Genomic DNA, 25,462 nt, shown 5'->3' with positions numbered 1-25,462 from the left:
AACAACACTGGAGATATGGATATGCTTAATACAAAAGAGAAGCTGAGTAAAGTCTAAAGGAGTGGATTCACAAGTAGCATTTTTTTCATTGTATTAGTATCTGACTTTTTCAGCACTCTTTTATTTTGTGCCTTGAAAGAGAAGATCCTCACATAATGTGGTGAAGGTGGGGACAGGCATTCAGAAAGAAAGAAGAAGGTTGGCAATTTGGACTTTTATCAGCATATTGGAGCTCACATACATCACTTTGTATACTCTGAAATCACTGATACTCACAGATCCAAAGGAAATGAAGGGCATTAAATACCTGTGAGGATGTATGCCAGCAGTTATTATATAATCCAAGCACTTAGCTGGTGCTTGAAACCACTCCTACCAACTTCAAGAGCAAGGAGCTTGCTTTCAGCTTCCCTGACCCATTCAGCTTTTGTCCTGAATGCAGAGAGAGAGCAGCTAGCAGGTTAAAATATCTCCTTTTAGGGAGACCATGCAGATATCATAAGAGCAGTATCTCTCAGTATTATTTCCACAAAAATATAAAATACATGGTACATAATGAGTCATGGTACCTAATGAAATTTAAAATGGCAACAACTAAGAGGAGTAGCATGATTATCAGTATTTTCTAATTATATAACTTAATCTTCACTAAACTGAAAAAGTTTTATTTTAAAAATGAAACAAAATGTACCCAAGGCAGAAAAATACCTGTTCATAAAGGTCAAGGATATTTCTGGGCTTTTGTTTTCAGTGTTAATGTTTCCAGTAATGATGCTTCTTTAATGAAAATACACTTGCTACACTGTCCCAGTGTATATTATATCTGGTACAGATGCAGTTTTGCATCAGTTTCAGTTTCATATATTTTTATTGTTTTATTTAGCTATATTTTATCACATATGCTTATTTTAACAGCAGGACTGACTTTTGCATATTCAGTAGCATAATTTTTTTACTGTATTACCAAACTTTGTGCTTGTTTAGTATCTTATATTAAGGACTTAAACCACATTTTACAGACATAAAATGACACATACAGGAGAAGAAAGAACTAGTATTTAACCCTTAAGGGTGCCTCAATTTATACAAAATTAACACAGTACTAGTTAAAAGTAAAAGTAAATTTTACTTTTTTCAGCAAAAGTAAATTTTAAAATTGCTCATAATGAAGGAAATGCTGTAACCAACATAGGAATAAAACCCGTATTTCTTACCTTTCATGTAGGCTCTTAACAAGGTTAAAATTACTTGTATTTAATGTAATTAAATCTTGTCATCTCATGCCATTTCAACTCAGAGAGGTACCCAGCTACTCACAGTTATTCACACCTTTTCAGGAAAGAAAATAGCTCTCAGATATATAATTAGCCACAATGACCTACATAGATCATCTGCAAGACTGCAACTGAACTCTAGTCTTGGAGGTGTTGGCAGGAATTGCTGCTTCACAGAAACCCATGCATTTCCCATGTTACTGGCTTCCATTTGCTGTCTCTTTATTGCTGGTCCTATGGTGCAGAATTGCATGCAGGATGTGCACTCAGGAATGCATAAAGTGGGTCTTCAGGGAAGTCTGGGAACCAGCACACATCCTCCTCTAAATAATTTTGCTGAGCTGCCATTGCTTTGTCCCACCTAGAGTTTATTCATGCACCTGCTTAATGTAATACCTTTTAATTATGGATCCACACCAGTAGAAAGGGATGCAGTAAGAATCCTCTCCTGTAAGTAAATACTACTCTGAACACAGAGAACACACTATTCTATAGAGAATGCTGTCTCCGTATAAAGAAGATGAAATGCAATACTTTGTGTTAATTAAATGTAAAACTAAAAGGGACATTAAGATAGACTTTTCAAACTCCCTTTGACATAAAGGCCAAAATTGTACCCAAGTAACCCCTGCATGGAGCAATGTCTCATGATTGACCTAGGATGTCATTCAATGGCACATTTTACCCTGTCTAAATAACTTATGAGGTGGAAAATAAATGACTCTTAAAAGGTTTGGCTAACCTACACCCACCTTTGGAGAGTCTTGCTGGCAAGTACAGAGGAAAAGGTTCTTGCATTGTGTTCATCAGTAAGCACTTAATCTCAGTTGGTTTGTACATTCAGTAAGAGACAAAGCCTGGACTCTTCCCAGACATTTGTTCTAACATATAAACCACAAATGCTCTGGCAATTATCTGACTCCAGCAAACAAACACTGCTACATGCAAGTTCATTGTTTGACACACCCTCTCTGATCTCTAGTCTTGCTGGCAATCCTTTCTTTTCTCTTCATTGCTATTAGGACGCATCATATGTCTCAAACATTAACTTTCATATGTTTCTTTCTCTGGAGTTTTCTCTCTTTTTGTCTTTTCAGACAGCTAGATCTCTCCTGGTACACACATGCTTTAAAATAGCTGCTTTGTTCACACTTTAACAGTCAACTCCTGAGGGCTCAAAAGCCTACTCATTTCAACACCTTATTTATAAATTTCCTTTCTCCAATACATTATCTGCTAATCCAATTCTAAATTATTTACCAGCAAGCACTCAGAAAAGAAGTCTCTTTCTTTTAAAAATTCAGTTTGTATTCTTATCCTGCTCTGGGATTAGCTCTGGCTGGACATGAAAACAATTCTTCTGCAAGTATTTAATAATCTGTCTTTCTACTTATATTAGTTTTCAATATGATGGACAGCTCCATTCTATTAAATTACTCTTCAGCAATGCCATCATCTCCACTTGCTTCCAGAATGATTTTCTCTTTCCCTTATTCTTACCCATTCTCTTTGCCTCCCTCTGTCTGCTTTCTTCTATTTCCAAGTTAATTCTTTCATTGACTAAAAAATCTCCACAGCTTTAGCAGTGTTTCTTAATATTTCTCATTAAGATATTTACCTGTTTCCAGTCTCATTTCTTCTCATTTCTACCAGTGAGGGTCATAAAATTCCCAAAGGATGATACTGCTACCTGTGGCCACCTTTGGAAAAGGAGTCCTTTATTACTCATATCTCCTTTAATCTGGATGGCTTGTTGAGTATTTTGGTCAGGGTAGCAAGAACTCCAGACACCTACCTAGCTTAAAAGCTACTCAAAACTGGAGTCCCCAGTCTTTAGTCCTTTTCCCTCCAGAGCAATCACTGTGAAACTTTTAATGCATTTTTGGCATCCTTCCACAAGGTTTTTTTATTAGGCAGCAGACAAATATTCTTCTCCAAAGCAGTCTGCAGCATTTACAGCAACTCACACTATTTTAATTGACAGATTTCCATAGCTTATAAGAATCTTCATTAAACCTTTTCATTTTCTGCTGTCTCTATAAAGCAAACACCATCCGCTGCATTACTATTCTTTGGCTGCCTATTCTTCATTCTTTGGATATCTCTAATTACTTCCCTATCTATTCTGCCCCTCTAACTTTGTGGTATTAGCTTCATTAAATGTAAATCATTGTTTGAAAGATGTTTATGGGCAGCTGGGACAAGAAAATCTTCACACTTCTTCCTGCTCTCCATGACATAAATTCTACAGGTTTCTTCATTTCCATCACAACCTTGATGTCAGGGTTGATTCCAAGTTTTCTCCTGCTGTGGCTAATCTGCTTCTGTGCTATTCTCTGTATTACCCCACTAGTCTCTGATAACATTATCTTCAATAACTTTGTGTCCTCTCATCAGAGGAGGCTGAGTCTTCTCCTGGTTTTATCAAATCCCAGCTCCCCACCGCTGTCTGTGGATTTTCCTTGCAACAAATTACACTTCAGAAGTTTTAATTCCTTTCTTGCTCATCTTGGAATACAGTCCAGAGTTAGAGAGCAAATGGTATAGAAGTGGCTTCAGCAAAAGTTTTTCCACTGAAAAAACACAGTTAATTTAAAAACAATTTCTCACTGCAATAAGTCAGTGCCACAATGAAATTTTCATCAACAAAAGGTCTTGTAAATCCAGAAATGTAGTACTTCTGTTTGAAACTAGCAGCACAGAGGACCTCAGTGTGGCCAGTTATTCCACAGAAAAAAGCCTGCTCATATCCATGCAATTTCTGATTATTTTTAAACTTAATATTTGGTGTATACATAATAGTTACTCCATACCCATCCAGCCAAATTAACTTCATTTCTTCTGGGTTTTTTGATATTTTGTTGTTATTTCTTTTGGTTTTGGTTTTTGGAGGGTTTTGTGAATGTCCCTTGAAGTTTTCTCTGTCTAGTTTGGCAGATAAGTGGTCTCACTTTTCTCCTGATACCAAGCAACAGCAGTGGTATTAGGGTGTTCTCCTGTTTAGTGACCCTCTGAATTTCTCTGGTCATTAATTTTTCACCTCAGCTCAGACATTACTGAAGCACCTTTCACTTCTTTTTTTATAGTTCTGTCTTCTTCTTTGTTACTTATTTTGTAACTTAAGGAAAAGTTTAACTGGGACAGATATGGTCCTGAAGACACGTTCATTGTATTCCTTTTCAGCAGGGCAATATTCCTATTACCATAGCAGCTGGCACATTGACACAAATTTGAATTTTTTTATCTACCTCACTGTAAACACCTTCACTACAGTAAATACAAATTCCACTGCATGCAGACTGTAGGAAAATACACAACAAATGAGTGCCTCCAACTTTCAGGGAGACTCCAGCAGGCCTCTGGCTTTGGCAAGTGAAAGATTGCAGGCAGTACATCTTATTACATGGGTGGTCGAGTTATTGAACTTTATTGACAAAGGGCTGGATTTTCCAGCAAGACAGAGCTTCATTAAAATTCTGCAGAGACTGAAAATTCAATAATCTCTCTCACAAAGCACTGCATGAGTAGGGCTGATTAGGCAATTTCTCTCTCATTCCATTTCTTTTGCTAAAAGCGTTGTTACTTCTTGTTGGTACAAAAAGACAATCATTAAATGAGCATTCGCTATACTTGATTAAGCAGAAAGTTTTAAAGGTGCATTGGCTCTCTTTCTCTAGCATTAATTGAGGCCTTAAAAAGTTGCAATAACAACACCACTACCACTTAATCTTTCTAAGCTGAATTATTTAAAATTTGGATCTGATGAATCCATTTATGGCTCTTTGTGGCTTCCAATTCTCTGTTTTTGTAGTTACTTGTACATTTGCAGCCAGGTCTGCTGGGTACTGGGAAAAGCGTGTGAATTACTGTCTACTTAATTTCTTTCCTTGTAAATCACAACTTATTTGCTCTCATTGGGTTTCAGATTAAGAGACCCCTTAAGAATAGAATGGTAGGACCAGATTGAAGATCAGCTACCTGATTATCTCTTTTTTGGCAGCGGCTATCAGTTGTTAGGAAGGGAAGTAGCATAGCAAGATTATTATTATTATTATTATTATTATTATTATTATTATTATTATTATTATTATTCCCTTGGGAAAGACAGAGGCCTCACCAATCCATAGTTTAGGGAATTATTGACACAGAGGTTGTATCCTCAAATTTAATAACTGTTAGTGGATTTTGCTTCTGTGCCTTTGTTTATTCAAGTACCCCACCGACACCCCTCTCTTGTACAGCACGGTGGTGCCCTGCTGCTTGCAAGAATGTTTCCCTGTAAGCAAAGCCAGTTTAGAGACTAGGAGACTTTATAAATCTGCTCTTCAGAGTCTGTTCACAGTAATCACAGAAGCAATTTCCTCTCTTTGTTGTTTGGGGGGGTTTTTGTTGTGGGTTTTCTCTTTTTGGTTGGGTTTTGTTTTTTGTTGTTTTTTTGGTTTCGGCTTTCAATTTTGGTTTAGTGTTTTTGTTGTGAATTGAGAGGGGGAGATGTTAGGGTTTAATTTATGTGAAGAAAGATGATTAAAAAGATACAAACCTTACAGGATGGGAATCTAGTAAGAGAATTAGAGTCATTCCATTTATCTTCTCTGCTCTTAATCAGTCTTGTATTACTGATTGTTCTTTTTCCTAAAACACTTAAGCTGCACTCAAAACAGGGTGTCTAATACCATAGACAATGTCAGTATGTGGTTGATCAACAACATAAGTTATATAACCTAGTTTGGTCCTCAAAAATAAGGTGAAGAAGCTGCTGCTGTAATTCAATATCTTCTACTAAGATGTTTTTGGAACACAGACCAATCCACTCTGACCCTGACTGTATTAGGAAAAAAAACCCAAAACAATTAGTTGTTATATACTGCAGTCCTGATTCCAGTTGTATTCTGCCCAGCTGAACTCCCATTAACATCAGAAATTTTGTCTAAGTTAGCACTGAGAAAAACAAAACAAATAGTCTTCTAAATATGGTCCAGTATTGGTGCAGGTACATAAAACTGTGCATTGAAATATTAATGCAAAGCTTAGGTATTGCTGTACCTCTCACCCTTTGATCACCATGCCATTTCTGACAAACTATTTGATATTTATCTTGATAATTATTTTCAGTTAAAGGCACCCACAAATATTTTAGAACTCAGTATAGTGAGAGAGCACAGGCCAGAAGAACAGATGTCCAGCCCGAGACATCTGGGTACCAGATGAGGGTGTAAGAAGCACCAGGTGGCAGCAGGACCCAGCAACATGCCAGCAAAGGCTTAACGTACGTGGGAGACCTGTCCTGCAGAGACAAGCAGTAGAGTAGAAAGGCTTAACTGTTTCCATGCTTAATTCCTGAAGATACCATTCTTCAGATTAAAAATTTGGACACAGTTATTGTCAAATCTGCATGAAACACATAAACAGACTTTCACCAGATCTACCATCCTCATAAGGGTATGTGTTCTACAGCCGGGAAAGCAAGTCTCAAGAAGCAGCTTCTCTTTGTTAATGGCTTGGGAGACACCTCAGTGCAGGTCCCTACAGCTGTCTTCATACGTCTATCCTTTCTAAAACACTGTTCAGCACAACTGCTTTATCTCGAAACTCTTTTGCCTGTTATTCTATTTTGCTATTTCTCTGAGCAGTTTTGAAAGATTTGCTGGCAGTGCTCACATGTCTGCACGAGGGGGCAGGAGAGGCTCACACTTTCGGCAGCAAAAGCTGCCAGCGATAAGAGAGTAAGGGGAAAAAGTGACTTTAGCACGGCAAGTCCCTCTGGTTCTTTACCCTTCTCCTCTCCTTGAAGACAGCCCTTGCTGCAAGGCTATTTTACAGCAGTGGCTGGAAAATAAATATGGCTTGCAATAAAACTTGAGTCAACAAAGGTCTGCAGATTTGTCTCAAATACACATAAGTGTCTGAGATTGGAAAAGACCATTTTTTCATAGCAATTTCCATTCCTATAATTACTTTGAAATAAATACCAGTAAGAACTGCAGTTAAAAGACAGATCAGAACATTCCCTTCCCTTATGTTTTTTTTCTGACCATAATTAAGACACTGTGCTTTAAAATCAGGAAACACAAACACCATGGCCTGGGAAATGTGAGGACTAGGGTTGCAGGAGAAATTAGAAGGATACCTCATTGCAGTCACAAAGTAGTCCAGCAAAGTGGATCAGAGTTTGAGTCAGCCAGGCCATGATTCCATGTAAATCAACATCATTCTCTTGATGCAGTAATACACAATTTACACCTAATAAAGAGTGGCTCACATTCTTCCGTGGAGAAAAAAAAAAGTGCTGAGAAGAAAAAGCTCATGTTCATATGTTTATTTAATCCAACTATTTGCTACAGTAATAACCACTAAAATTTGTTTTGGACCACTAACCTTCATTTTTCAAAAATGTATGGGAGATGAGAAAACTAAGTGTACAAACAAGAACCATGAGAATGTTTGATAGGCCTGAAGCTGAAACCAACTATTTTTTCTGTAAAATAATATAGCCTTGCAATACTTTTAGAAGTTAGAGGACTATTCTTTTCCTGTAAAGAGGTGAAAAGAGGATCTCATGAAGGTGGTGACTTGACATAGGAAGACAGAAGAAGACAGAGTAAATGAGAAGTTTCTTGTTACTCAGCATTTATTCACGTTCCATCACAAGTGTTGCAGTTATCGCCTTCCCTTATCTGCACAATAAACCTCAGTCCTGCAGCACTATCCTACACAGGGAAGCAGGACATGAACCAGGGTAGATCATAAAGCTCTCAAAATACAGGGCAAGAAATATGAAAAATGTTGACCTTGCATGAAGTGGTTGCATTTGTATAATTCTCTCTCTGGAGAGAGCCCACACCTCTGCCACAGCTGTGGACCACTGCTGCACTCTCCTGTGCACCCATTCCAATGCTTGTTTATCATGTGAGCTAACTCAACTTCCTAAACTAGCTAGTGATAAAGCTAACAAAGTAACAAGCTCACCTCTTACAAAAAGAAATTAAATATCAGGCCAGCTTCAGCGTCCTAGAAAATTTCACCCTAGCATGCCTCAAACGCACATCAAGGTCAAGTCACCAGGTCAACTCTATTGGGACTGCTGCTACACCTTCACAGATCAGGAGACGCACGAAGAAAGCATTAAGGTTGAAGGCATCACAGAAAACTGGACAGATATGCCATAACAGCAAAAGGGAATTTATCTCCAGCCTCCTATTAGCTTTCTACATCTATAGCAACCACTCAGCAGAGGCTTCTGGTCTCGGATTTAGTTCTGGGACTGCTGGTCCTCTTTAACCACTTCTCCATCAGTGGGCATGTTGGTTCCAGTGACTAAATCCTGTCAAGTACTCCTTTCCAGTGACACCATTTCTGTCAAGTATTCCCTTCAAGACCATCTCTTTCTTGTATTTCTCTGACAAATGAATGCTTTGTTTTAGATCCTTCAACAGAAGGCCTCAGGTTCAAGGGGTCCCATCTTCATTCCACAAAACTCAGCAGTAGTTAGTAATGTAGTCCCACTGAGGATTGCTAGGTGTGGGTATGGCTATTCTGATTCTGCATTTTAAGGTCTTGGGTGAGAACCCACCTGATTTTAAGTGCCCAAGCAATGGTCCCTGATTTACACAGGTTCATAAGGTGTCTGAAGCACCTTGCTAAATCAGACTCTACTGAGTGACATTGCCTGTAGGGAATGCAACAAGAAAAAAACCCAGCTCCAGCTGTTGGCACTAAGGAAGGCTTCTTTATGCTGGGTGGCCAAGACCACATTTTCAAAGTAGAGAGATGAAGGCTATAATTGAGGCTTCCCGTGCATGTTCAAATCAGAGCCTTACACAAAACTGTTAAAAGCAATGAGAAGCCTTGCACTGACTTTAAAACTTTTTTAATAAGGCTGTTACATAGCAAATATTGCAGATAAGGCCACCACAGGTTGGAACTCAGACAACAGAGGCAGATTTCAAGTAAAATCATCCCCTTTGGTGCAAACATACCATTACTGAATAATTTTTGCCCCGGATCTGATCCTTATCATAGCCTGCAACAAAATCTCAAGCTGGCATGCTGCATCCTGGATACATCCCAATCACTTGACTTGGAGAGCTCTTTGTATTCCACCAATAAATTCAACCATGCAAAAGAACAGATTTGCATAGTGCAGAAATCAGTCATTGCATAAGTTCATTGGTTTTATTATTTAAGGCAAGGGGTCCGTTTTTCTGCAGAAAAAATTATATTCAATGGCAATTGCAAGTCACAATTGTGCACTGGTGAGATAGAGGTGAAACAGCAATAGTTAAATGCTTCCCTCCTGTGATGGTATTAGCATGACTGCTAGGAAATATGTGCTTGAAAATGCCAGAGAAAGTGATTTGTCTGTGACAGAAGCTGTTTTAAGAAAAGAGAAAATGAAAACCACAACCACACTAAAATAAAGCCTCTTTTAATGAGCTTCGGATGCCTTCTGGAAAATTGAGAAGAGATTTTAATGCATAAATGGTTCCTCTGGTATATCATTATATTTTCTGTGGAACGTTTTGTTGGGTAGTTTTTTGTTGTTGTTGTGTGGATTTTTTTACCTACCAAATATATACTTTTTTTTTAATTTAACTGAGAACAAGTCTTCTGTTGTTAGTAACAGAAAGCAGGGAGAACCAAATTGCTCTAGTCATCAGAAGAACTAGTGTGAGAGATGTTTACCTGAACCTAACCTAGATTCCTGAGGATACCCACCAGTATTTCCTGGAGGATGGATTGGTAATCAATTTAGCTTTGTGTTGCTGAGCATGAGTCATTGGAAATCATAATGATCAAGTGTCATCCCTAAGGTGAAAGTAAAGAGAGGAAAGTGCATGGAAAAAATCAAATATGCCTTCGTGGACCCTGCTTATGGGCACAGAAAAAGATAGAGCAAAATTACACCCCTTGAGGGTGTGGTGGTTTTCACTCTATTTGATTGTGGCAACCAAGTTGCATGCCAGTCTATTGCTCTCCTGTTTGAATTCTCCTTTGTCATATTGCCTGCTCAGAATAACTGACAGATTTATGTCTCATGTTATCTGTCCTTAATCTGTCTCATTTTATGCCACTAGAGACATCAGTGGGGTCCCATTACTGCTACAGTCATTGGAAAACCAGTACTCTTATCCTTCACTCTGACACTCAAAGTGCAACCCTGTAATTGGGGAAGTAATCTGAATTTGTTAAGTAGCATCTGACAGCTTCTCATTCACATTTTTTCATGAAGTTGTATGAACTTATAGTTCTTGTCTTCAAAATAAAAGGAACAAGTAAATAATTAAAAATTATTAACAATTTCAAGGTGCAAGCACTGTACTATTCAACTATATTTCTACTTGCTTTCCAGTGAATCTGTGCACACTAAGTGAGGCTCAAGAAATACAGAACATTTTCCCTATGAGAGTTATTTATGGCATCATTGCAGGCAAAAGGTCTATACTCATCTTTAACACTTCCTGAATGAGTAATATATGTATGAAAAAAGAATTGTTGAAAGCTCGTCCCTCAAACAAGTTTTATGAAAAAAATGCCAGCTTTTACCTGAAGCACACAGGCCAGGCATTTTTCTGCCAGAAGTTGAATATCTATTTTGAAATGCCACCTCTGAGATCACTCTCTAAATTCAGGCAATATAGAGAGAGAGGTCTCCTCACACTGCCAGTTGGCTGGATCACACTTTCTCTCATCCCCTCCATTCAATGTGACTGCAATTCTTAGACACCTAAATTCATGATGTAATGATCCAAAGTCAGCCCGGTACATTCATGTGCTGTAACCAAGCTTTTGAACTGGGGAGGAGGGAAGGAATTCCTCTACTGAAAGTCATTATGCCTAAATCCTGGTCTGGAACTGATCCTAACAAAGTAAGGCCTTGAATTCCCTTCTTAGAGAGGAGTTTGTCACACCTGATGACTGTTGAGCTTGATATTTTCTCAACTCTGGCTGATCATTAACATGCAGGCTCTATGACAAACATTTATGCTTTATTTTCCTTAAGTCCAACTGCCCAGTTAGACCTCAAGTTTCCCTTTGCTCATTCCCCCTGCTTATTCCACACAGTCAGTTTCCAGGCTAGGAGGGAACATGCAGCACTGCTGCTGTGTGCTGCGTAAACAACATAGAGGATGGGAGGAGGAGATCCAAGAGAAACATCTTACCTATATGCAAGTGGCATGTCACCAGATTTAAAAAAAAACAAGAAAAAGAAAAAGAAAAAGAAAAAGAAAAAGAAAAAGAAAAAGAAAAAGAAAAAGAAAAAGAAAAAGAAAAAGAAAAAGAAAAAGAAAAAGAAAAAGAAAAAGAAAAAGAAAAAGCTTTTCAATAATCAAAATAATCAATTGCCCTGCGAGAGACAAGTGAAAGCATTTTGTCTGGCAGAAGAGAGATGTTCATAGGCTGCACGCAGGGTCAGGTTTAAGTTTATTTTATTACTTTGGCTTGTGATTGTCACAAGTCAAAATAATTTATAGTGAGGGTCTTAGAGAGACCAGAATCAATGCACTCCTTGCCCACTTACAGACTTCATCTGCCTCATGGTGAGATGACTGCAGTGCATCTTTACAAGAGAGTTTTGAATCATGTTTCATCTATCATTAATATCTTGTCTTGAAAGCATGCTCAGCAATACGAAGGACCTATTTCATACAGGCTTTTAACCACACATTGCACCAGCAATTTGTGTAATTGAAACCCTCCTGTAATTAAACATTCAATTTTTCTCTGAGCTGTGTCAGACACAGAAGTGTCACTGAGATTCAGATCCTTCATCTGCTACCCTTTTGCAAAGGTTCCCTGAAACCAATCCAATTCTTCTGACATCAGTCCTGTGGCAATCCCTTTTCACAGCACAGAAGAGAAGTGTCTTGAGGTTTCAAGCTGCCACTTTCTCCCACTGCATGCTCAGACTTCAGCCTCCATTTCTAATTTGATTGCCAACAAGATCCTCTCTAAAAGGGCTGAAGAGAAAATGTTTTTGGGGGAGACTGGAAGACATGGTTGTTCAGCATCCACCCCCATCTTTGCTGCTGTCTCCCTCTGTACCTCCATCTCTGTCTGCCTTACTTCTTTTCTTTCATTACACAATTGTCCAGCAAAGAAGGAGGACATTTGTTGGGTGGACGCCTAATTTGTATTTTTGTCTTCTCTTCTAGGTGCTACCACACTCTTAACCATTAATACATAACAGTGAAACAAGTCTGTAGTTTCACAAGCTCATCTCACCAAGGACTGAAGAAGTAAGTAGCTCAGTTGTTAACTCCCTTGACTGTTACTGAACTCTTCCAGGCATCAATGAGAAAGAGACAAGAAAACTCCTTGGGAATAGAAAATGTCTGGTCATAATTATAATGCCAGTGCCTAATCTGTCACATGAGAGTTCAAGACCAAGACTAAAAGTTTGAACGCACTCCTGAAAAAATAAGACTCAAGCTTATAAAGAAACTACAAAATCTCTGCTACAAAATTAACTACAAAATCAGTGGACCATGTTAACAAACAGCAGCTAAAGAATAAATTCAAAGAAAGGCATGTATCTCACTCCCCTCGAGTTGCTTTCCTTTTGCTTCTGTCTGTCTACATCAGTTAATGACTGCTCAAGAGCTTATCCCTCCAGCTGCCAAGATATCTCAAACCCAGAACCATTTTTTTGCCTATAGCTGGCCAGCTGATTCCCAGAAGGGTGGAAATCATCACAAATTTCAATCATTTGCAACTTGAAAGTGGTATCCCTCTCTCAGCAGGATTACACCAGTTGCTCATTCATCTGGTAGTGTTTTTCTCATCCTGAGTGCTAGGAGTTGGAGAGGGGCAAGAGACCATAAGGCCATAAAGTTCACAGGAAATAGTAACAAAGACTGTTGCCTTCCATCCAGAAGGCAGACATACTTCAGTGATGCATCTAGTGATCCTTACACACATAGCAAAAAATCATCTCTGCTACTGCAGCAAGTACAAGTAGCTGCACTTACAAAGAGGGCTTTTAATAAAGATTTATAAAGTGAGAATGAAATTCCTTCCATACAAGGTTGTTGTGCACCATTACTAGTTCCACAGGTGCATAGCAACTGCTAAATCCATGCAGGGCCTGATGCACCAGCTGCACCTGCACGCTGATCTTGGCCCAAGCCAAGCTTCTGTTGTGTATGGGTGCCAACACTGTACCCACAGTGCTTACTTTCCATAGCTTGATTCTCCAAGCTCTAATAGCAGAGTTGAAGGAAGTTTACCTTAGGTGTAAAACAGGTGTTAACACCCTCCTTATGTAAAGAAAGGCACAGGGTTTTGGGACTAGCTGTTTCTGATTTACACTCTGGTTCATCAACCCTAGTACTTAATTGCTTTTTCCATATTAAAGCAGAGAAAAGAGACAAGTTCAGTTAATGAATAAACTGTTCCCATTGTTAATTAATCAGTGGCAGAATAATGATTCAGAATCAGAGCTCCTCTGTTCTAGCCATGCTCAAAAGGAAATCAGCTCACCTCCTCCCAAACACTTGAGAAAGGCAGCATTCAGAGGTTGCCTAGCAAGTGAGCCAACGCAGGCTGTGCTACAGAGTGTGCTGCCACAAACGTCGTCTTGACGCACTCCCACTTCAGCTCCCTCGTCACCAGCCCTGGGTATGTGACACTGCAAAAAAGGAGAATTTCCCAGGTAATCAGGGCCTTAAACAGCCAGGACTAAGTGTTGGCCCCAAGTCCTGGCACACCACTTGGCAGAAAGCTGGAGTGCAGTGCTCCTGGTGTGACATGCATAATAAGCAAGTCACTACCAGCACTACCATCCACACTTGTCACGCTCTTCAAATGCTCTCAATGTTTAGCTTCATTTGTTGGAGTCATTAGAGTAGCCACAGCAGCTAGTGCTGGATACATTCAGGGGTTCACTCTGAAGCTGCTGCCCTGTGATTATGTTCTACAAAGAATTAGATAGAAAGTTTTTCCAGAGCAAAATATATCAGACCTCAGACTACCTGGTTAATAAGTAGTGGAGAACAGCCAGGCAAATTGCCAGGCAGAAGTGGAAAGCATGTCACCACTGGAGAGGAACAGCTCACCTTCTTCACAGACAAACTCAGATGGCATCTGCTGTAGGCCTGCCAAGTGCTCACATTTCCTTGCCTTGGGTTCACCTGTGGCAGCACAGGCAGGAGAGCTGGCTATGCACGTGGTCAGGGCGTTCTGCTTTGTTTGAGTACTCGGCAGTCCATTGACCCGGCGTTTTACGACGAACTCAAAGCACATTTATCCAGAACACTGGGAGACTGGGGGCTGGAGGGCTATTCCAAGAGCTGAACTGACAGAAGTTGATGTCCTCATCATTTATGGCTTAATCAGTTTAATCATTGTGTCACCAGGGCATTACAAAAATAACAACTAGCTTCCAGACCGGTCAATACATTTATAAGGTTTTTGTACATTGACCTTTTAATACACAGCTGACTGTGTAATCTGCCCTGATGGAAGAAAATGGATTTTATCACAAAAAAAAATATTCTGGCATGGTATTACCACACTCCACAGAGACTAGCTAAACTAAACTGAGCCCATAACAAGTGTACTAATTAGAGGATGAAAGGAATTGATGCAAAGTCAAAAAAACCCAGGAAATAAAATTTCCGGGGGTATTTGCAAGGCTGTGGGTGTTTTCTGTTTGCAGCAAGACAATGCTGAAACATCCACAAAAGCAAGGAACTTCTTTCTACAGGCTTCAACAGACAGTTCAAATTTAAATATGGTGAAGAATGGCATGTGAGGAAACAGGGAAATTTGAGGGAGAGGTGAACAAAGTGATTATTCAAGGAAAGAATGAGTGAGGAAAAACTTGTCACATGACCCAGATTGTGGATGCTAAAGAAATTAAGGGCAGGGGTGATATGGGGGAATGAATTTTGAAAGTCCATGATCTGGGGGGACCAGGTGCATAGTGAAAGAGGTAAAGGCCTGGGACACAAGTGGATTAGACAGTAGTTTCTGAAGTAGCAACAGCAGGAAGTTTATGCCGGAAATGAGTAGCAGACAACCTCTTCAGAGACAAGTATCCTGTTTTCCTACAAACTTTCTTTCTTAGTTAAGAAAAAGAAAGAAACCAAATAAATCCCATATAACGAAGTCATCAGATTATTTTTTTTTTACTTTTTAAGTAAACAAAATGTTCTTTTGAGTTCTGTAAGAGGCATTAGTGGGTTTTAAAATAAGAAAAATTAACACCACATTTCCCACAACTGAGCTTGCACACCCCAAGAGTTTTTCTGCCCACTCTGGTTTCCTTTGTTTTGTTAGTTGTGCTCCACATCAGAAACAATGAAAGCTTTTTTTTTTGTTGTTGTTGTTAAGAAACATCTTTCAAATTGAAAACTGTAAACCACTCCTGGTGCATGTGAGCATGGATGTGTGGGGGTGTGTGAGCAAGCTTGTTTGTGACAGAGGAAGAGTGGATACATGTGTAATAGGGGAAAAATGAAAGCTAAGAAAGAAAAATCCAGTCTAGAGTGGAATTAAGCAGTTGTGAAACAGGATTATAACAAGATGAGGTTATTTTTGTGATTTTAGGCCAGTTGGGGAAGTGGGAAACCTAGAAATTCTCTCCGTTAATAGCAAGGCAATTCAGAGTTCATTAAATGCTCTTGGTTGTTTGGCTGTTTGTTTTAAATCTCCCAGCAACAACGGGGAGAAGATTTGCAAAAAGCTATAGGAGGGAAAAGTTCCATGGAGTTTAAAAAAAAAAAGAAAAAGGAAAGCAAATGAGAAAAAACTCTATCCATGTGAATAAAAGGTCTCTGTGCTGGGCTTCTTTTAACAAGACTTGCTCTTGCAGGCTTCTATATTGTAACAGCTGGGCTGCATTTTTTCACCATTCCTTCTCAAGCAAAAAACCCAGGGATTTTAGTGGGACCTGGTGCAGATTACAACAGCTCAGGGTAACTAATCAACTGCTGCTGGGTCAGAAAGAAAAGATCCTCTGCTGAAAAATGGCAGGAATTGTTCCCCTCTTTCAGCCACAGTGGAGCTGAGTACTGCTTCCTTCTGGCAGTTTCTGTGCTACAAATTTTTCTTTTCAAATCTTATTTACTTTTCCAGCAGTGATTCAGGCAGTTACTTAAGGTCCTGCAGCTAAATCAAATATTTAATTTTCATCTAGTGTCAGTGAAAGATAACAGAGCTCGGCAGGTACTCAGCATGAACAAATTGAGATTTCGATTACTACAAGTACTTCTGTGTTCTCAGATAGCCACAGACACAGTCTGTCCAGACAATGGGTAGCTAGTAGGAGCCATTCTTCCTAAGAACCATTTTGTCCTGCTCCCTTCCCAAGGCTGCCAACAGAGCTAAGTGGTTCCTTGGGAAGCACATACTTGACTCCATTGGGCTGAATCCCACCACGTCACGTCATGCAGCCAGCATTTGAAAACAATCTGCCCTCACTGCTGGGACAGCACAGGGCTGGAACACTCACCTACAGGTTAAGCAGTCAGCATTCCATTTCCAGGGCTGCAAAGCCATCCAATTACTCACCATGCAATTACTTGGTAGTCAGTAAATAAAATTCACATGATCAGAAAAATACTGCTTTGTTAGGGAAAGGAAGAACAGGATAAATAGAAAATTAGGGGGTTCTTTTCCAGTAGAGAAAAATATTAGTTTCAAAATTTGTATCCATATTTCTTCTCCAGTTCAGGGATGTTTGTCTGGATATCCATTTCTAGCCTTAAACTGCAAGGATGACTTACCATCTAAAAAAAGCCTCACATTTGGGCAATGTGTCTTAAGTCCTTTGCAACTAATTCAGCCTGCAGACTCCAGAAGCTGGGCCACCTCAGATTAGGCCAATGTGCTGTTAGCAACAGGCAGTGTGTAAGGCAACAGAAGTATTATACAAAACCTTGTAAAGGCTGAATACTGCCTGTTAACTTCAATAACATTAATAAAATAAAATTACTCAAGCTTAGCAAATCTATTGACTCCTCAAAGCTGGAAAGGACCTAAATTTACTTTCCCCTCAGTGCTTAAAGCCACTATTTCGTAGACAACTGAAATAATAATTAAAAGAAAATTAGCCCACTAGTACTGGAGCTAACTTTAATTCTATTGCCCACGTTAGATACAATAGAGAAAAGTCAAACCCTCATTGTACAAGAGACATGAGGTTTAACACATACATCAGGTTTACACAGGAAAACAAGTGGTATGTTCAGCTTTGGAATGTGATGACCTATGAGTGCTTTCTGCATGGCAGAGGGAGAAATGGTGGTGCCACTTTTCTTCAGGTTCAGCTAACTTTGGGCATCTAAAAATCTAGTTTAAGTTCAGATAGCTGTAAGATTATGTGGAAACATTGGGTAGAAGGAGTGAAAGAAAAGTTTTATAAGGATATGCTCCCAGGAAATCCCACCTATTTGCATGGCAAAGTGATCACAGTCGTCTGATAAAGCAAGAGAACTGGGCTCCAGAGTTTTTGTTCAGAACACGTACATAGGCCATGTAGGCCACTTCCCTGGCTCAGCAGGTTGCCCCCAATCCCCTTTCTAGTAGTGCAGTGTGAAGTGCTTTAAAATGCATGTTGGGAGATTCTTCAGATAGTCTACAGATAGACCCTATAGATATATAGGTAGGTTTCTGATGTTTGTCTATTGGCTGTCCTAAAGAGCTAGGATTATGCAACTGTACTTGCAACTCAGCTGAATGCATTTTAATTTTTCAGGATTTTTCTTATCATGGTCCATATCAGTTTTCATTTGCTTATATTTATCCTGCCTCCACTCCTAAATATTTCCTTTCTCCTGACCCCTCTCTTCTTAGTATTCATGTCACACAATTTTTTCAGACTGTTAACATCTTTCTATTTCAGTATCCCAAAATTAAACAAGATTTAGAATCTTCTCTCATAAATCAAACATAACATGAACAACTAACACATCTCTTAAAGGTGACTCCTCTCACAGAGCTGGACTTCAGAGGCTGACAGACTCACAGCCCAGGACTTCACAAACTAGGTCAAACAACTGTAATTTCAGCTGCACATTTCCTGCCTTTTTTCCCTGCATGAAAACATACATTAATAAACTGATGCTGAGAAACTCCAAAGAGCAAATCACAGAGTTTAGCCAGCTGAAGAAAAGGCAGAACCTCAATTTGAACACACAAATCTGAAAGCGTTTTCACCCTTGATTTTTGATCCTTTTTTTATGTTGGCAATAGAGGGGGGGAGAAATCCCCTATGACAGATGCATGACATTATAGAAATTTGCTTCTCTGCAAGTATGAAAGCACTATATAATAAGGGGAAGGCAGGAGATGTTTTTGCAGGTTTTAGCCTAGTATTTCATATTTATCATGTAGCCTCTTTGGATTAAGAAGTTGGCATGTCTCAAACATATCCTGCTTGCTTGAGTGCCATAGTACTGGAAAGAAACATTCAGAGCTTCATGTTTCTTCTCTATTACAATAGTATTAGTTACAAACCATGCATGGAGACCAATTACTTTGCCCCAGAGCTATTTGGCTCTCCAGGCTAAACAACTACTCACTGTCTCAGAACAAGGACAGAGACTAAATGCACAGCTGACTCCTTGCAAATCTTGACTAAAGGCTGGAAAACAGCATGCCCACCCTTCAGCTTTCAAAGAGGTCTATGGGAAAATAACGTGGAGGAATAAAGGAGAGGAAGGCATGGGAATTTCTTTGTAAGACAGTATGATTCTCTCATTGGTCAGGAATTAAGAGGTGAGATGTAATTAATCACTACAACTAATTCATTATTTGACCTTGATAAAACCCCTAGTGATTGATTCTGTGCTCAGGTTTTCCTGTACACATATGCAGAGCATTAGCTAATGCAAAGCAAGCCACCCAGATTTTTAAAGGCCTTTAGGAGTTCGCAAAGCTAACAACTATCTCTGAGAGTACCCCACTTTTTAGGAGGTAAAGCACTCATTGAACTGTAGCCACATTACCAAGTCTCCTCACACACAATTTCCAAGATTAAGTACCAGTTGCAAAGAAGTCATACCCCAGACATGAGAGCCCTTTCCCACTACCTCATTGTTCCTTCACAGCACAACTGTTGCAATAACCCTGAAGACAAAGCCAGGAAGTCTGGTGATACACCCTGGGCCATGACCATTACAGATTTAATCTGAAAATATTTGAGGGCAGTCAGCCTGAAACAAGGGATGATAAGAGGCTATCATCTTTGTTGTGAGATATTTGCTTGAATGCTAAATGTTGTTTTAAAGACTGCTATTTTAGGTGCCCTCACAGGGCAGAATGGATCATCAGCACTGAAAGCACAAACATATTTGAGCTAAAAAAAAAAGTTATCCTACTGAATGCAGTAGAAATAGGTTAGGGGGCAATGTATATGAAAAGAAATAAAAGCTCCTATCCTCTTTAAATTTCCTGGTCCCTGCCACCAAATTGTCTGTAATTGATTTGGTATAAGCAATATGGCCTTTCAGATTTGAAAGAAACCCAAAATATAAGCCCAAAGGGTATTCATTACCACCCCCTCTTCTTTAAGAATAGCCCAAGTCTTTTTCGAGAGCACATACCTTACACTTTGTCCACACGTTTACGCAAAATAATAGTAAAAAATGAAGCCTCTTCTTGTGTCTCTGCAGAGGCAGCTTCACAGCCAAGCTCTCAGCTGGAAACTCTACCATAGGAATCAGAGCACTTTTGTGGCCTGCTGTGTCAGGGCAGTGTAAATCTACACCTGCCTCAGGTTTAATTTAACAATTAGTAATTATTCGGTAAATTAAGGAAGGTGGGAGAGTTTCCTCTCAAATAACTCTATTATTAAATAAGAGGAAAACAGAGTACTAAATGAACTGAGCATGTTATTTCTGCTCTCACAGAGTGCCAAACAGACTAGGGTAGGTTTGTAGAATTCTAGGGGTTTCCTTTGCAAAGATGTCTTCCGTTCTCAACTTTGGTAGTGCTGTAGTTGACATTTTGCTGTGAAAATTCACTTTCTTTCAAAACTTTTCTCTGTCTTGAAAATCATGACTGGCCCAGCCACAAATAATAGTCAAAGATCAAGTCTTTTCCAAGGTTTGTGTTCCTCTGTGGGGAACTGCACGGCTCTACTTGGTCTAACAAAAACAACCCCGGATCATTAGTATCTGAGCATGTATTGTTTGTTCCAACTAATGCATACATGTATTTTTTTACTTACCAAACCCAGCAGAAGACAGATGAGGTCCAGGTCAATATAAAGCAGGTACTTCCTGTTGGCTAGGTATAAGCTCCGCCTTCTCTCTTCAGTTAAAAAAACAACAGCCCATAATTTTCCTGTACTGAACCAGGAATTCAGTTTTATGGGGAGAGCTTAAAGGGAGGGCATTCACTGAATGAAAAACCCCAGGGGAAGGCAGGGGTTTAACAGGTCTGATGGGATTTGCTTTGAATTTCTTCTAATCTGCATCCCAGCCAGTGTATAAACAAGAAAAGGGACTGGTCCAGAGCTTGCTGACATTCAAAGACAAGCAAGAAGCATTAACCTGTACCAAGGAAGACAAGAATAAGTCTAGGGGCTTTTCCTTAATGCCTGACATCTGAAACCAAGGCTCTTATAACATAATTTCCAAATATTTTTGATTTTGGCTTAGTGTCTGTTTGATGTAGCAATAAAGCAAAGCTCTCATATTTTGAATACTCAGAGAGCTCCCAAAATACTAATGGCAAAATCTCAGTCTCATTTATTCCAGTTCACAGAACTGGCATGTCAGCCTTTTCTGGGAATCTGATCATTATGAAATTAATTGTATGGGAGCTGTACTCATTAGAAATTCAGCCCCTTAACATACAAAGAGCATGTGATGCCTTTTCATGTGTGGATGTGCACATGTGTTTTAGGGTAAGGAGTAAAGGGTAGTAATGTTTGAACATATTGTGTCAAGAATTTTAAAAAAATAAATTGTAAAGCACTTTCACAAGAGTCAGTTAAAAACCAGTGAAATCTGTAGGCCTTACAAACTGAGGGCCAATAAGACAAACAGCAGTACTTTGTTCCCTATATATGAACACAGGTTCTGACAGTACCATTTGTTTTTAAGCCATGGGCTATATACTTGGTAAGTCATTGGCACATTGTTGCAGTATTTCTCAAAGTTTGGGTTAGAGTTATGCCACTTGCACTGGACGTGACCCTTTTTCCACACAGCTCAGCACGTGCCACCCAGGCAGCCCTCACCACGCTTGTCAGCAGTTGTGCTCTGACCACCTGCTGCAGGAGGGCAGCAAGAGCCAGGCCGTGCCCGAGCTTCACATGAGGGCCCAGAGTGCCAGGACTGCAGCTGTAACACACAGGGCTGAGTCCCTGCCTGGCAAGAGCTGGGCAAATGCAAGGAAGAAAAAGAGATTTGCGCAAACTTTGAATACTTTGAAAGAGAGTGGGGAAATACCACTCCTCTTGTGCAAGCTTAGCAGAAATTCAGCAGTGCCCAGGGTCACCGAGGCCTGCCTGGCAGCAGTCTCCAGACATGTGTTAGAGGATCTCTAGTGCAATACCAATTCAGAGAGCACGGTTCCAACTGCCGGGCCACTCATCATCTGACATCCTGCAGCTGCCCAGTTTTTCAGAAAAAAAACAAACCCAAACTCTTAGAAAAATGCCCATGGATCAGAATGCTGCTTAAGCAACAGGGCTTACCTGTGCCTTTTGTGTGAAAGGTAGAGATCCGTAATTACATAAATGCATAAAGAACTGTGCAGGAATAACGTCAGGCCTGGAAGAACAAGAATTGAAATAGGAGCTATGTGGTGTTGCAAGAAATAAAAATTTCTTTTTAAATAAAACAGTCTTCCAAAAGAACAGCTACATTTCCCTTGCTTCCTTGAAGAGGTGATGGAGAGGAAAGATTCTCATATTTTATGGAAATAAGTCCAAAAATCTGAATTCTTATTACAACTGTTACCAGTATCAACTACCACTGTACAAGTAACTTCCACAGCATAACAAGATATTCAGTGAGTATTTAGTATGCATTGTTGTCTGAATTACCAGTTTCCTTCAAAGACCTACAGTGGCAACTTTAACATATATTTTTTTACAGAAGATAGACCACAAAATGTCAGCTTGGATGCATCCCAAGCAAAAAACTCCTCAACTATATTTGCAAGTATCTATTTCCAAAAGACCAAGACAGAATGTTGGCTATTGATTTTCCCACCTGGGATCCTACAACTACTCTAAAACTTTATTTATATGTAAGTGATTTTTAAAATAGATTTTTGGACTACTCAGTGTGGTCTAAGGTTTAAAGGAAAGGGCTGAGAAACAGGAAACGTGGGAGAATTGGGTTGGATGAAAGCCTGGATAAAGGCCTTTGGTTTGTTTGCATGATTCTTAGTTAATAACAAGGGAGATTGGGTGTCTCAGAAAATTCAAAAAAGGGAAAGAAACCTTTATCCAACAGAAAAAAAAAACAAACCAAGAACATTCATATGAAGGTAATTGAACTTGTAAATACTAATGGAAAGTAGTTATGTGTCTCATCACTTAGAACTGGAATGGAGAGCCCTAGAAATTGTTCTCCAGGGAATTCTCTCTAGAATCAGAGAATCTTAGAATGTTAAGTGTTGTAAGAGACTACAGAGATCATCTAGTCCCAAATGCTCTGCCATGGGCAGGGACACCTCCTACTAGATCTAACACAGACTTGAACATTGCTGGGGCTGGGGTGTCTGCAGCCTCCCTGGGCAACCTGTTTCAGTGCCTCATAGTAAAGATTTTCTTCCTAACACTAGCCTAAATCTCCCCTCTTTCAGTTTGCACCCATTGCTCCTTGTCCTATCACTATGGTTCCTGACAAAGAGTCCCTCTCCATTTTCCTTATGTGCTCCTTCAGATACTGGAATGCTGCTATGAGGTCTCTATGCAACCTTCTCTTTTCCAGGGTGAGCAGTCCCAAATTTCTCAGCCTGTCTTCATTGGGGAAGTGCTCCAGTCCTCTTACCACCTTCGTGGCACTCCTCTGGACTTGCTCCAACAGGTCCATGTCCTTCCTATTGGAGGCACCAGAACTCTGTGCAGCACTTCAGGGGGGTCTCCCAAGAGCAGAGTGGAGGAGCAGAATCACCTCTGTCATCCTGCTGGCCATGCATCTTTTGATGCAGCCCAGGACTGGTTTGGCTTTCCGGGCTGTGAGCACACACTGATCGTCACGCTGAGTTTTTCATCTACCATCATCCCACAGCCTTTTTCCACGGGCTTGCTCTCAGTCACTTCTCTGCCCAACCTGTAGGTTTGTCTGGGATTGCTGTCACCCAGTTTCAGGACCTTGCACTTTGCACTGTTGAACTTCATGAGGTTTGCACCTGCCCACCTCTGAAGCATGTCAAGGTCCCTCTGGATGGCACCCCTTCCCTCCAATGTGTAACTGCACCACTCACCTTGGTGCTGTCAGCAAACTTCAGCCTCTGAGGGACACCACTTCTCTCTGGTCTCTACATATACAAGGGGCCATTGACCACAAGTCTTTGTGTGAGGCTAGCCAGCCAGTTCTTCATCCACCAAGTAGTCCTGAGTCACTTTGCAACAGGATGCCCTAGAAGGGTTGGACCTGTGACTGCAGCCGTGTTGGAAGAATATGAACAAAAATCAATCAGCTGAGTGTTCTTGTTCTCTCACTGATACCAACTGATGATGAAAAAAAAAAGCTGTACAAAATCCTTTTAATATATTATGGAAATAGTAAAACCAGTTCTTTTACTGTTTTCCCAAACCTGCTCTTCTATGCGAGATAAGTATATAAGGTCTAATAGGTTTTGTACTGGTTAGCCTCCTTAGGGCACGATTAGATATTGTTTTGCGTGTGCATGTGTGCACAAAAGTCTGATCTTTTGACAAATGCTTGGAGAGCTGCCCATTATAAAGGCAATGATTTTTTTTAAAGGAGACACTCCAGAGACTCAGGAGTCTCCAGGAGTATGACATTCAGTTATTTAAGACAAAGAAAGGGCTAATTTTTTTAAACACTTTTACACTGCTGATATCAAGGCTGTCTCTCTTCTTTGGTCCTGTCTCATGCTTACCTTCCTCCTAAACTGCAGACCAACATAAACTCCAAGTGATTGAAGGCAAGAACAAGGCAAGTAAAGCTATGATATTTTGATGAGTGCTGCCAATAAAATTAATCTCTTTTCTGCTTTTTTCTTATGTTTGCTCTGAATATTATCTCTGTGCTCACACTTTAAATTAAATTTGAAACTTGCTTAAAGGTTCAGACAAACCTTTTGCAAAAATAATAAAAATAATCAAATTGTTTACATCCCACTGAAATGCAATTATTTAATACTAGATTACTAATCATGGTAGTATTGTTGATTAATCACTAAAATATTGTTGCTAAACTCCAGACTTTCTATTGCTCTATAGTTAAATTTATAATAATGTCAGGTGAGTTTTCTGAAAATTTTGTTTTACAGCTTACTTGTCTTAACTTTATCACAATTATCTAAATTTTTTCTTGTCTGAAATGTCAGTGTACAATGTCCTCTTTAAATATTACACATGAGCATGTAGACACTTCTCAGAACATGTTCAGTTAGGGTAGCTGTAGGGTTCTGTATACCCGTAGCTGTAATCATGTGAGGCTGTAGGGTTACTGTATACCTTTGGAGCCAGAGTTCATGGATTCTCATGAAGGAGACATTCACTTGCAGGATTTTCCTTTCTTTTACTCATTCCTTCATATTCTGGCAAATTTGCCAATTTAGGGTTGCAGGGAGAACACAGAAGAAAGAAAAAATGTTAGTTTCAGTGAGATTATACAGAAGTAACTAGAGAGATAGTCATAATGAAAGTTTGGCTGGCCATAGGGTTGATTTCACCCATGGCATGAAAAATCTTCTGAAAATAGAGACACACCATGTGGCACATATTTTCCTTTAACAGGTTCTGGCTTCTTATGGAATACTTCCTTTAAAAGAGTCATCTTCCATGTTCATCCTTATGTTTAGAAAACTGATAAAGTCCTAGCCTGTGGAAAGTACTATTACAGTTTCCATTATGTTCTTGATTTCTCAGAAAAAATGCTCATCTACAGGTATTCAACAACTTACATGAGTGTTGTTTTTCCTGAAGATTTCTACTTCAGAGGTTTTATATACAACATATAGGGTGAAAAACGTCATTCATGCTTGGTATGGCCATCTCCTGTTTGAGTGTGATCATGTTTTCTTTTTTG

General features: G+C 39.6%; 1 long non-coding RNA gene across 1 annotated transcript in view; it reads right to left on the bottom strand.

The window, feature by feature from the left end:
- LOC141729335 (uncharacterized) overlaps positions 1-23,896 on the bottom strand; it is a 70,477-nt gene extending 46,581 nt beyond the window's left edge. The window contains exons 1-3 of the long non-coding RNA XR_012580722.1: positions 23,667-23,896; positions 21,925-22,000; positions 20,449-20,531 (exon numbers count right to left, since the gene is read on the bottom strand). This is a non-coding gene — a long non-coding RNA (uncharacterized LOC141729335). The remainder of the gene's footprint in view (positions 1-20,448; positions 20,532-21,924; positions 22,001-23,666) is intronic.
- Positions 23,897-25,462: the final 1,566 nt, after the last annotated feature.

The sequence above is a fragment of the Zonotrichia albicollis genome, chromosome 6 (genome assembly GCF_047830755.1).
Source record: "Zonotrichia albicollis isolate bZonAlb1 chromosome 6, bZonAlb1.hap1, whole genome shotgun sequence".
In the NCBI taxonomy this organism is placed as follows: Eukaryota; Metazoa; Chordata; class Aves; order Passeriformes; family Passerellidae; genus Zonotrichia; species Zonotrichia albicollis.
The sequence above is the reverse complement of the archived record's forward strand: the minus strand, read 5'-3'. Positions and strand labels throughout refer to the sequence as shown.